Source organism: Sceloporus undulatus, chromosome 4 (assembly GCF_019175285.1).
Source record: "Sceloporus undulatus isolate JIND9_A2432 ecotype Alabama chromosome 4, SceUnd_v1.1, whole genome shotgun sequence".
Lineage (NCBI taxonomy): Eukaryota > Metazoa > Chordata > Lepidosauria > Squamata > Phrynosomatidae > Sceloporus > Sceloporus undulatus.
In genome coordinates this window covers 181486484-181500037 of record NC_056525.1, presented here as the reverse complement: position 1 = coordinate 181500037, position 13554 = coordinate 181486484, and the positions used below count along the sequence as shown (strand labels likewise).

Below are 13554 nucleotides of genomic sequence, written 5' to 3'. Positions count from 1 at the left end.
AAGGCAGATTAGGCTGCAAAAGACACAAAAGTGGTATTATCAAGATGAGCCCTACATTGCCCCCCAGCCACTCAGCAGGGAGGGCAAAACTATTCTTGGCTAAGTGCCAGGGGATGCTGGTGTGTTCTCTCTGCCTGGTGGAGGAGGACTATTGCACCGTTCAAGTCCTTGATCATGCTCTATTTCGTGCTGCTGAATGGAAAACACTGGGCTAAATCCAATTGCTAATTCCAACTAGAATGGTTTACATAAGTGCCATTCAGAAACAGATTCAGTGAGATTTCACTGAATCGGTTTCTGAATGGCACTTATGTAAGCCTCATTGATTCAGCTCAACAGATCTGTTCTAGTAATTGAATTTAGCCTATTCTTCTTACTTTTGAGAGATGGGAAAGCAGATAGTTATTTTTTTCAAAAAAAATCACAAAAACAAGTTGGATCAAGTAGATTCTCCTCTTGTGCTAAATGGAAGCACCCATGCATCAGACACCGGGGAACCAATTTTGTGATTCTCTTTTTCTCCCTTCAGCCCCCAGTACCACTTCCCTTGAAGTTTTGGAAGGTATCCCAACTGTCTTGAGCAGACATTTGGAATCTCAGAAAAGAGAAGGAAATTGACAAAAAATTACTCCTGATTATTACCACCACTGCCATAGAAAGAACCCAGTTCATTGAGTTCTGCTCTATGGTATTCTTGCTCCAACCCACTATGTTTGAATGGTTCTGAATATGTTTGCAAGTCTCAAGGAGACTTCATTCATCTAGTGCCAGATAATCAATTTGTTTGCTTAACATACCTACCACATTGTAAACCTGGTCATTTCTTGTATTTTACATTTTCATTCATATTCACTTCCTACTTTGTTCAATAAGCAAGTGAATCCATTACAAAGCTTACACTTTGTAAATCCCTTAAGGAGTGCTTAAGTGCACTGATAAGCGGTATAGAAATGTATTTGCTATTGCTATTGCTATATTTATCAAGAAAAATATTGAATAGCTAACTTGTAAAGTAAAAACTTTAGGATCCACAAATGGTCACATGTTCATTTGAAGCAAGTTCCTTGCAGAAGTGAACATGCCTTTATCTTTTCTCCTTTCTTGGTATATCAGGAAAGGTCAGGAGCTAGTTGTCTATATCATCCATCAAAGCACTAATTAAAATCAAACCCACATAATTAGATATTCTGCAGCCAAAAATATTAAAGATGAATTTTCAGGCATGAAGAATTAACTAATGTGAAATACAAAAGATTCTGTATGATTAATCTTTCTACCAAAAACTAAAATACACCCTTTTGACAAAGAAAAAGTCTCAAATGTTAATTATTGGTGACAGATTGTGACTAAATTCTTACACAGAATGGAAGGAAACAACTTGACTTTCCCACCTTGCTCTCCAGACTCTTATGATTTCTAATTGTGAGGTTAATGTTATTAATGAGACATTTAGATGCATTTCAGATGGTTTGATTCAGGAGGTTCTTAGGCTTCTGAATTGCTAAAGACCCCATGGTGTTCCATACTCACATTAGTTCAAGTAGAGTTCCAGAAATTTGAAATGGAAGGGTGATTTGGAAAGCTGACAACACTGTGTGATGTGATGAAATCCCCAGTGTATTGATTTTTAAACATGAGTGGATGTTACTTGCAAACTGAGTGTTGCTTGCATTGCAGGACATCCAGTTTCAAATGGATTTTTTTTAAAAAATGGTCTAGATCTCAACATTCCAACTGACATTATTTTTGTAGACATTGAAGAATATTTTATGATCTGTGGTTATGCATGCATTTTTTCATTTACTTATTTATCCATTTTGTATAGGCTAACTTCCAAGACATATTCCTCTTACAGGGAGAAAGCACAATCAAATCACATTTCCAATAATACCGTATGATATGAAACAGATTCCTTTTTAAATGTAAAAAAATTAAACATACCTACAGTTGACAAACTCTTTAAAACATGGTTCAACACAGTTCAACAATACAAAACCATCAGTAACAGCAAACTGGTATGCCAAATCTAGACACCGACATTAGTAAAATAATCTTATTTTAAGGTCCTCTGAAAAGACAAGGTCTTCAGGCCTTTATGAAAACATCACTTGGAAGGACTTTTTACAAATACAGATATAAATTCCATTTGCTAGTCCCAACTAGAATAAGGAATCCATTTAAGACTACCTCATGATGCCATGACAGAAGTGGTGCTTGAAATAATATCTTCTAGGTCCAACAATATATATGCTTGACTACACAGATGGTTTAGAATAATTTGGTAGCAGGTATCAAACGTATAGAAAGTCACTCAAAAGGAAGACAGAGGGCTCAGCGTAAAATCCAGTCACATCCTGACATCATATTTTTCATATAATTTAATTATGAACAATAAACCAGCATTTATCATTTACCCGTCTTCCTCTTGAAGTACATTTTTTGTGACTTTTGGTTCATCAAAGGCGAGTTGTTTCATATTGAGTTTAGCTGCGCTTGTATGTGTGATGCATCCATGATAGCAAATGAACCTCTTTATTCCTAATTATATAGGCTCAGCATGGTGTTGTTGTTGGAGAAATATTGTAACTTTCTTTGATTTACTTCCTTGATTTGTTATTTTGAAAATGATGACTAGTATGTTCTAATAATTGGAGTATAATTCTGTAAACAATAACCACAAGTCATTTCTAACTTCATAATGAGCTTACCTTCCATACATATCAATATATGAGCACTGTACAACAAATTACATAGGCATCAGCTATCAATGTGTGATCTCAATAACAGGTCTTCCTATTGTCATCTAGAATAAAAGTGTTGTCACCTAGATCCTGTGATCTTTTTGAAACCCAGAAATTTTAATGCCATTAAATAAATAAATAATTTTTAAAAAAATGTTTTATGTTATGTAGGCCTAAATCCATTTGTTAGCCCCGATTAAAATAGACCTCTTGAATCAAGGAATTTCATAAAACAACAGCCTATGCAAATTTCATTAATTTAATGACTCTGCTGTAATTGGAATTAATCATTGAATATAGGATGTAGACATTAAATAGGTACTTCCTCCATTTCTTTAACTTGATGAAGAGAATTTATGTGTCCACTTAGCAGAAAGACATACTCTGTTCTTCAAAAAGAAGAAAATGTAGTGTTTGAAGCTTCCCTTCCAACTGTCCCAATTTGGCATGGACAGTCCCAGTTAATCATATGTTGTCCCACTTTTTCAGCTGCTTTTAAAATGTCTCAGTTTCTCTCTCCTCTCATTTTCCCCCTTTGTCCTCGGCTTACCTCCATAGATGCCAACTGAGTTCATACTGCATAAGTAGTTTGCACTGTATTAATTTATCAAGGCAAGGGGACAGAAGGTGGACTCTTGCCCTTCCCAGTAGACTCAAACAAAACCAAACAGCCGCAGCCTGTCCTAGCTTGTCTGTTTATTAACTGTTGGCATCTTCACCACACTTTCATGTTGGCTGGCAAAAGTTGTCTTGATTTTGTGAGACATCATTCAGCATACAGATTTTGAAACTGGTGCACATTTGTGCAGCAGATGTCCATATGTATCTAACAGATGAAAATAAAAAGCTGTTACACATGTGGGATTCTGGATCATAGCTGAGAAACAGCAAGCTCAATCTTGTAAATTGCTGTATATATTATTTTTCTAAAGTTTAATGCACTCAAAATAAACTATCTTTGTTAATATCTTCCCACTCATGCATTGAGGAAGATATTTTAATTACATACTTTAAGATACTCTAATATATCATTATGTGAAATATAGTTGTTTGCTGCTATAATCCATTAAAATATGTGTCATAACCTATCAGTTTAGAAACAGATTTCTATCCTGACATTTGGGAAACAACTTAAAAATCTGTACATGCAGACGTGGGAAGTTAAATACTGACATTACTGAGGTAATACTGATAATAATGTTAATGTTTTTCAGTATCTTGTAATGCAGGTGTGTGCCAAAATAATTTCAAGAAAAATAATAACTGAAATAGGTTAGAAAGGGGGGAAGCCCCAGTAACAGCCTAAATTCTCAGTTCTCTTAATGTACATTACAACTTCAACAATCTAACATACTTTGATTATTGTGATATAAAGTTCCACCACAGCAGTGTTGGATAATATCATAACATCTCAAGATTTATATAATCAATTTTCCTTTCTGGATTAAAGTAGGAAGCATAATATTTATTCTGTGGTTGTCCCCATTCAAGTATTAACCAGCCTGACCAGAAGCGATCTAACGGTCAAATTCACAGAGAACTGTATTTGGATTAAAAAAAAAAAAACAACCTATGACCTGATATATTTCAATATTCTTTCTATTGCAAAAACTCAGTGGGTTCTCTCCTGACATAATCACATCCATAGACCCATTAAATTTGCCTCACTTTAATAGACCTTCTCTGGATCAAACCCAATGAAATAATTAAAATGAGGTAGGTGGAATACGTCAAAAATGGATTTCACTTTTTCTAGTTTCTAAGTTAGGATTCTAATGCAACCATTTCACATGATGTAATAGGTACATTTGGAAGGTATAACAAACCAAGAAACCTCACAACAGCACTGTAAGGCAGGTAGGGTGAAATCACTGTGACTGGTCCATTGTTGCTCAGATAACTTCAGAGTAAAGAAGGGCATTGAATGGAAGAGGTTCTGATCAGGCCTGGTTAATACTTGGATGTGGATTGCTGAAGAATGGTCGGTGCTGTAGGTTATATTTCAGGGGAAAGCAATAGCAAACACACACTCCTGGTCCTAGTCTAACACTCTAAGTGTGACCCCACATTATCTTTCTGTTGTCTGCAGTTTGTCTCTGTATTGGGGGGGGGGGGACAACCAGAGGGCTCATTTTGTTTTCTTGTTGTTTATGGTGGGATTATTTATAAAAGTTCTGTTGCCAGTGATAATGATAGAAATTTGTGGTTTAGTTATTTTGCAAACATTTGTTGATTTATTTTACATTTAAACTGAATAATTACTATTCTCAGTTCCATTAAAAGTGTGAGAAAAACAGCATGTTCTTGGGGCTACTCTACTGTATTTTTCACATAATACATTCAGTTCATAACCTTCACAGCCATGCCAGATTAAGTATAACAGAGGCCTGTAATTTTTACCAAAAGAATCTTTTAAAACATCTGTCAACGCAAATTGCTCACTATTAATTTAGCTAAGCACTTTAGAACTATTATCAAAAAATATATAGCTCCTTTGCATTTCACATCTTTATATTTATGTAATACATAACGGTGACTATATATTTTGTATTGATAATTAACAGCGGAATTATTATGCCCATACATTTTAAACACAACTTCTTCAGATAAAACTATATACTGAAAATCATTGAAAATAGTGACATTAAATCTGATTTACCCGTAAGGTTTTCATTTTAAATCAATATTATAGTGAGTAATTATAATAACAGCTAGGCAAATTTCACTGAATTAATATTTTCCAAGAGTCACATTTAAAAAGGGAGGGGGCTTAAAGGTGGGACCTAGTTTTGATTTCATCACCAGCAACTTTCTAGTCTACTGTAGAAAAAGTATTTGATAATGCCAAGATTAAAAAGGAGTACTGACTTCATGCAATATCTTACTCAAGACTGAGAATTCTATCAGAGAGTTAATTTGCTGTCCAGGCAACATGAAAAATTTCTGCCTTACTTTTAGTCTGTTATGCAGTGCATTAGGAACTTCCAAAAATCAGTCAAAGTGTGATTTTACCCTACTTACACACATAATTTCTCTAGGTGGATTTCATGGTGACTTACAACAAAGGTGGGCGTAATAAGGTTACTAAACTGTATCTTCCTGCAGTGGCCTCTTTAATCCTTGAGAATCTGTTTCCATCTTGGTGCCCAGAACAACTAGTCAGTGACTTAGGCTGAATCTGCACTGCAGAAATAATGCAGTTTGACACCGCTTTAACTACCATAGTTCAATGCTATGGAATCCTGGGATTTGTAGTTTTGTGAGATGTCTAGCCTTCTCTGTTCGTGAATTCTGGTGCCACAACCAACCAAAACTCCCAGAATTCCATAGGATAAAGCCATGACAATTAAAGCACAATTTGTGCAGTGCACATTCAGCCTTTGTTGCCAGAGAATTGCAGTGGAAGCCTACAGAAGCCAGGACTTGATGAGCTAAAACCAATATGTGGGTTCTATGTGTCTTCATTTTATCCAAACACTGTTAAACACAAAGCAGTGATTCTGAGTATAGAAATGTAGAGTATCTTTTCAGTTATAACCAAAAAAACTGCACAAAATTGCGACACGGAAAAACAGAAGGATGGATGCACTGGAAACAATTTTATGATATCACAAAATGATATTTAGCACCTCTAAAAATTGCTCCTATTTTAGCCATGTGTTACAGCAAGCAAGGTAAAGCACTGGCTCCAAAGTCCCTTACTGAACATGTGTGAACAGTAAAACAAAAAAGAAAACAACAAAGCAGATAAACTTACCGCAGAAGCTTATTTTATATTTGTTATTAACTGCTCTCAAATCCACCTCGACTCTTGGCTACCCTGTGGATGAGACTTCTCCCCTGTCCTCCACTGCTCTGTTCAGATCCTGCAAGGCTCAAGTGTGTGGTTTTTCTGATTGAGGCTATCCATCTGACACGTGCTCTCCCTCTCTTTCAGTTGCCCCCTACTTCACCTAGCATTATTGTTTTTTCTAATGATCCATGCCTTCTTATGATGTCGCTAAAGTACGACAGCCTCAATTTAGTCATCCTGGCTTCCAGGGAGAGTTAGGGCTTGATCTGTTCTAAGACTCATTTGCTTCTCTTTTTGGCCACCCACAGTATCTTCAGCACTCTTCTCCAGCACTACATCTCAAATGAGTTTATTTTCTTCCTGTTCACTTTTTTCACTCTCCTGCTCTCACATCCGTGCATTGCGATGGGGAATAGATTGCTTGGACAATCCTCATTTTTTGTTTTCTTAATGGTCAGCATCAAGTCTACCTTGGCACTTTCCTCCTTGACTTTCTTCAATAATTGCTCCAGGTCTTTTTTAGTTTTTGCTAGTTTATTTGTAATCTGTATATAATAGGTAGTTAATGTTTCTACCTCAGATCTTCACTTCTCCTGCCTTTGAGTCTAAGCCTGCCCTGCATATGAAGTTTTCTGCATAGAAGTTGAATAGATAGGGTGATAATATTCAGCCTTGTCTGAGCCCTTTGCCAATGGGGGACCATTCATTTTCTCCGTATTAAGTTCTAAAGCCTCTTGTCCTGAGTACAGGTTACACATCAGGACAATCAAATGTTGTGGAATTCCCATTTATTTAAGAGCATCCTGTAGTTTCTCATGGTCTATACAATCAAAAGCTTTACTGTAGTCAATAAAGCACATGCAGTTTTTTTTAATTCCTTGGTGTACTCTATTATCCAACATATGTTTGCACTGTGATCCCTAGTGCCTCTTCCTTTCCTGAAACCAGCTTGCTCCTCTGGGATTTCTTGTTCCCTGTATGGTAGGAGTCTTTGCTGCAGAACTTTGAGCATGATTTTTCTTGTGTGAGAAATTAGTGCAATGGTCTTGTAATTTCTGCAATCTTTTGTGCCTCCTTTTTTGTGTATAGTCTAAATTCCACCACAGTAGTAGAACTAGCTCAGTCTCAACATTTGAGAAGTGTTCTGGGAGTAGATAAAAGGACCTCAGCAGCTGCTGTTAGAGCTGAATTAATGAAATGGAGCCAGACAGACTCCCTAGATTATGCCTATTAGAACAGGTGCACTCTCATCTGCAATCTTCATGGTCTATACAACTGTTAAATTTTATAAAGAGCTGTGGCCTCCCCGTAGCCTGCACTACAAAAGATCAAGCAAGAAAGGGTGCAAGACAGAGAATCTTGGACATTGCGGCCCAAGAAGATATAGCCACCCTCAGTAGGGTAGGCAATTTTAAATGGTTGAGCCGATACAAATGGTCCTTTCAAATGTCACCTTATCTAAAAATACAGATCCCAAAACAGTTACAAAAAAGCTTGTAAAATTAGACAATGTGACTGTTAGTTGGATTTGTAATTGGTTGACTGACAGAACCCAAAGGTGCTTACGAATGGCTCTTCTTCATTCTGGAAGAAGTGACTAGTGGGATGCCACAGGATTCTGTCATGGCCCTTGTGTTATTCAACATCTTTATCAAAGACTTGGCTGGTGGAATAGATTGCATGCCTATCAAATTTGCAGATAACACCAAATTAGGAAGGGTAGCCAATACCCCAGAGGACAGGATTAGAATTGAAAATGACTTTAACTGATTAGAAAGCTGAGCCAAAACTAGCAAAATGAATTTCAGCAAGGAGAAATGCAAGGCAGTACACTTGGGATATGAGATGGGGACACCTGGTTTGACAGCAGTGCTTGGGGAAGAAATGTTTTTGCATTTCCAAACATTTGTATGCAACTGAATTCTGTGTTCATCTACAAACATGTACATGCATATTAGTATATGTAAATCCTCTGTCTTTATTATCATTGATTGCTAGTATACTGATACATAGCCTCTCTAATTACATGTGTTGAGATTTGTATAGTAATGTACAAATCTGGCCTAAATCTATAGGCCTTTCATCCATTTATCAGCCTCAGTTTGATATCTGCAGTCTTCTTGCATACTCTTAAATGTGACCCAAGAAAAGAGCCCAATAACAGGGGGCAGATGTTTATATGATCCATGCTCTGCCTATCTGGGTAGTGAATACACTCCAGTAGTGTTTTGCAGTGGAACAGAGTTTTACTAGCTAAAAAAATTTTTTTTTCAATATTGAGCATAGTCTCCAATTAGCATCATCAATGAGAATGCTAATCTTGTTTTTCTTGTAATTTTATGGTGCAGAGAAAGTCTCTGGGGCATAATAAGATGATAACACACAGTACTGTATCTGCTTTAATAAGTAATGTATAGATTTAAAAAGTTGTCTAATAATAATGCATTTTGGTATCTTTTTGGCACTTTCCTCCATTGAAATGTTATTGTTTCTGGTAGCTTCAAACACAGATGGAGTCAGGATTCTGTTGAGAAACAGGAGGGGTTCCTCTTTTATCCCACTATGTATTGTGTAACATACATAGTGGGATATTTTGTTGACTAATTGCCAGTGAATTTTTATTTATGCTTTTTAATTAACCATTACATTTTAAATATCTCACATAAATTTAAAGCCTACTCTGGGAGGGCACTACAGCTTCAACATATAATGTTATTTCAGCATGGAGAGAAATGAGAATACTGTAATTCACTGGAGTCCCACACTACATTTTCTCAGATTGTTCTCCACGCTATTTTTTTTTATCACTTTTGCCTTCGCTTAGCCTTCTTTACATTATGGCTGTTTTTTACAGAGCATACCTCTCTTTAACAGTAAACATTGGCAGGTTGATCCCTGATGTCTCATAGAATAACATGTTGTGGCTAAGGATTGTTTAACTTGTGTATATATATTTTATGGCTAGTAATGAGATCATACATGCCTTTAATTCCTGTGGTATTATTTGAACAATAAATGAAATGCTTGATTACTCGCTCTTGTCCCAATGCTTCCTCCCCCAAGCATCCTAAATACTTTAAAAGAAATAAGCAGGTATCACTCACATTCATCTTTTAATATTAGTGAACTTGATGGTAACTTATTTCCACCAATATTGAAATACCAAAGGGTCCAGGCATAGCAGGTTGATAGCACACTTGTTACCTGTAATTCAATACAGCAGCAACCTGTTTACAACGTCCAGATTTCCTGTGCTGTCAGTTAAGGCAATCAGCACAAAGACCAAGAGCTTTTGGAACTAAATAAACAATGAGAAAAAACATTCAAGGCTGCCAGTAACCCTTCACAGGTAATTTAACAGCCTTTGACTACAAGGCATCAGTTGTTGTAGATGTCTGCCGAGTATGAAATCTGACATTCTGTCTTGCCATGTTCTGCCAGTAGGAAAGTGCGTAGTCTCTTGCTGAGGTTCACTGGAGCCCCTTCAGTGTATTGTGCTTTCACATTGAACCTAAGTGGTTTTATTATGACAGACATCGGCCCTCACATTTCTGTCACAACTGTGTCATGTAGCCTCTTGGTATCATACATCAGGTTATTTAAAATTTGAAGATGACCTAAATTGGGATATTTTTCCCACCTTGATTTTGCTTCTTTTTATTGGAAAAATGTTATTCCAATCAAATATGTCACTCTTGATGGTTACAAGCTTCTTTAAAAGAAAGCATTAAACAAGGGGCATGCGAGGGTCAGTTAAGCTGGAGAAATCTACAAAAGCTATTGGTTTTAAAGTCCATGTCTTTATCATTACAGTGGTACCTCGGGATACGAAATACCCAGGTTACGAAATTTTCGGGATACGAAAAAATCCCATAGGGAATTATTGTTCCGGGTTACGAATGTTTTTTCAGGTTACGAAAAAACTTTTGGTGCTTTTCGGCGCTATTTTACACGGAATCGCGGCTTTTCCCCATTAGCGCCTATGGCAATTCGGCTTACGAAGGCTTTTCGGGTTACGAAAGCGGCCGCGGAACGAATTAATTTCGTAACCCGAGGCACCACTGTAGTTAGTCACTTTCAAACCCCAGTATGCTTTAGGAAAAATGGCCCTCACCCAGTTTAAAAATGGAAAACTTTGCTGATATCATTCCTGACTCAAAAAAAACATGATGAAATGTTCAACACCACACAACTGTAAAAGTAATACCAATGCTGTTTATACTTAGAGGTCTTTTTTTTTAAAAAAAAAAAAGTTGGAAAAATGTTATGATTCTAATGGAGAAAAATACTCTTTCTCAGAATCCTTGTCTTTATTTTCACTGAAAGTAGTTTGTATTCTGATACATTTTATGGCTTTGTTCATCTTCTGAATAACAACAGCAGAAATACTTGTAAGGATGAAAATGTAGAAATGCAAAATGCATCCTTACAATGGGAGTTGTACTAGGGACATCCCTACCTCTATTTTGGCCATCAAGTGGGTTTGTGAAAAATAAGAGGCAATGTGCCACATGTAAATACTTAGAATGACTTCAGCCATAAGGCCAGTGAAAACTAGGCACACCTTCCAAAAAGGGAGGTCTGCCGGTGCCTGTTTTTCCTCTGCAGAGAAGCCACAGCCGCCAAACTGCATGGCTTCTCTGCGGAGGAAAAAGAACCAACAAAAAGTGGGTTATTTTTGCCTCGCAGGGCGGACGTCGCGGGTGTGCCAGTGGTGCACTTGTGACATCACTGACATGGTGCAACGTGCAGACGCTATGCAGAGCGCTGCCATTGTTACAGCGCCGCGCCGTACTAGGGTTAGGGACTGTGCGGTTACCGTGCGGTCCCTTAACCCTAGTATAGCCCCAGCACAGCACTTTCATGCAGTGTGTACTGCGCTCTAGATAGGCAAAGGAAATACTGGCTCCATACACATGGTAGAAATAATCCGGTTTGACACCACTTTAACTGTCATGGCTCAGTGCTATGAAATTCTGGGACTGTAGTTTGTTGTGGCTTGGCTTTGCTCTAGTGCCACAACAAACTGCATTTCCCAAGATTCCATAGCATTGAGCCATGGTAGTTAAAGTTGTGTCAAACCGGATTATTTCTGCCATGTGGGTTCAGCCATTGTTACCAATTGTGAACCTGGTCTATCAGTTGAGATATTAGCTGAGGGCACAAACACTACTAAAAAGCTTAACTGAAAATATTTCCATCAAAATATTTGAAAGCTGTTTCTAAACTACTGTCTGGTGTGAGTAACAGATGAGGTTAACCAAACTGGAGCTTAATCCAAAGAAGAAGAAATGTTGATAGATTAAAAGGCTACTCAGCAAAAAAGGATTCAGCCTGTGTGGATGAGGTTATACTCCCCTTCAAGAAGCAAAGAGTATACTCCTGAATTCAATCCTAAATCTGGGTTCCCAGGTTTTGCTGGTGGCAGGGAGTGCCTTTTCACAATCAAAGCTAGATACCTACTGCAACTAATCCTGAAGATGGTCATGATGGTGCATTAGTTACTTCATGTTGGATTTACCATAATGTGCTTTGTGTGAGACTGCTTTTGAAGAATATTTGGAAACTGTGTGTGTGTGCACGCATGTGTGTGGCTATATTCTGTGCTTTCAAGTCATTTCCAGCTTGTGGTGACCCATGGGGGTTTCCTGGCAAGATTTGTTCAGAGGAGGTTTGCTATTGCCTTCCCCTGAGGCTGAGAGACTGTAGCTGGTGCAGAATATTGTGGTCAGACGTTCCTGTTACAATAGCCCCACTGTATCCTGGGACATTTCTGGCTACAGTTCATACTGCACATTTTAACAGTAAAGCCTAAATGACTTGGATCCAGTTTATCTGAAGGACTGTATTCTCTCACATAAGCCTATATGGGCAGGAAAACTACCACCTTCTAAGGTACATGTGGTGTGGAGAGGAGAAAAGGCCTTCTCAGTGACTGCTCCCAGATTGGACAATTCCTTTTCAAAGAAAGCTAAGATATATCACTATGTTAAGTGTCCTTTTTCAAGAGGCAAAGACTTTCCTTTTCACTTAAGCTTTTCAGAAACTAAGGGGCTGAATAGACCACCTCTAAGGGGTGGCCTGCAGCCGCTTCTTTCTTTGCCAGATTGGGGTTTCTGCAACTGCATGCCGCAGCCCTGATCTGGCCTTTCCGTGGTGCAAAAAGGAGCTGCAAAAAGTGGCAGAAAGGGCGCAATAGCTACAGGTGTTGTGGATTTTGGACACTGCATCATCTAGACACAGCGCCTGAGGAGCACCATAATGTGGTGGGGCACATGGTGTCATGCCAGCATGGGCGCAGAGCTGGGGTGTACGTCGTGCAGACACCATGCCACCACTCCACACCCATGCTGGCCTTTGATGCCAGTCTGTACAGTCCCAAAGTGGCTATTACGGAGACAAATTTTATAATGGATGTGCTAGATTTTGAAATATTCTGTTGTTATGTGCCTTCAAATCACTAACCACATAGGGTGACCCTAACGCAAATGTATCACAGATTTTCTTGGCAAGGTTTCTTCAGAGGGGGTTTGTCTTTGCTCTTTTCTGAGTCTAAGAGACTGTAAGTGTGACCCAGTGGATTTCCCTGACTGAGCAAGGATTTGAACCTTGATCACCCAGAATCCTATTCCAACATACTGGTTAGTAGTTATTATTACTGCTTAGTTATTCTATGTGTGGTGTTTTTAAATTGTTCTAATTTTTGTTTAAATAGTATAATTAATCTATAACTTAACATTAGCATTTGTTCTGTTTTATAGAACTTTTTAGATTTTCTGAGAAGCTGTCTTGTATTGCATTCCTGAAAGATTGTTGGGTGATATATCATTAAACAAATTTGTTTTTTAATTAGGAAAAAAGTAGATATTTCTTTTATCCCATACTACTGGCACTGCCAACATATTAAGAACATTCTTCTATGAAGTATGCACACAAATATTTTTAAATTTAAAATGCTGAAGCACATATAGATATTTTGGGATCACTTCATCAACATATGAAAATTGTCAGTTTTAGGCA

At 37.7% G+C, this 13554-nt stretch overlaps 1 protein-coding gene across 1 annotated transcript in view; it reads left to right on the top strand.

The window, feature by feature from the left end:
* ZNF407 (zinc finger protein 407) overlaps nt 1-13554 on the top strand; it is a 413131-nt gene that overhangs the window by 317343 nt on the left and 82234 nt on the right.